This window comes from Odontomachus brunneus, unplaced genomic scaffold (genome assembly GCF_010583005.1).
Source record: "Odontomachus brunneus isolate Ranch 3 - 2012 unplaced genomic scaffold, Obru_v1 Obru_scaffold_269, whole genome shotgun sequence".
Classification (NCBI taxonomy): Eukaryota; Metazoa; Arthropoda; class Insecta; order Hymenoptera; family Formicidae; genus Odontomachus; species Odontomachus brunneus.
The window spans coordinates 286,802-287,546 of NW_022639719.1; positions in this window are offsets into that span (position 1 = coordinate 286,802).

The window sequence follows — 745 nt, forward strand, 5'->3', positions numbered from 1 at the left end:
CCATAACGGAGGAGCAGAAGGAGACCAGGCCTCTTTGCTCCCGACCATAGCTTTGACTACGGCCGGGAGCGAGAGGTCGCCGCCAACCACTGCGATCAGGGCACCGCGATCGGCAGCCCACGCCTGGCATTCGGCCAGGGTGTGCTGCGCGGTGTCCCGATCGGCCGCACAGTGGTGGCACTGCGTCGTACGCTCCTTCCCTATTCGACACAGGTACTCACCGAAGCAGCCGTGCCCGGTGAGCACCAGTGTCAGGTGGAAGTTTAACCCGCCGTGGCCCCTGTCCACCCATTCGAGGAGACAGGGACGGATGGCCTCGATGGTCCGCCTGCCCGGTACGTTGGGCCCCCCGAGTTGCCTTTTCCAGCGTCGGAGGGCCTTACACCGGGCCAGGGCACGGATCCGCCCTATGGTCCTGGCCGACAGAACTTCACCCTCGTCGCGGAGCCTCCTCAGACGGGTGTACGTGTCAGCGTACACCCTAGCGAGGAGGTCCGCTGGGATCATGCCGGCCAGGACCGTGACGGCTGCATGCGACACGGTCCGATAAGCGCGGGTGAGACGGTTGGCCATGACGCGCTGGGCGCAATTGACTAGCGTCCTGATGCGTCGGCTGGCCCCCATCTCACCCGCCCACACCGGGGCCCCGTACAGGGCCATTGAGTGGACCGTGTTGGCATACAGCCGTCTCACCTTCGTTTTTGGACCACCGAAGTTGGGCAGGAGACAGGCAAGCGCGCCCGCC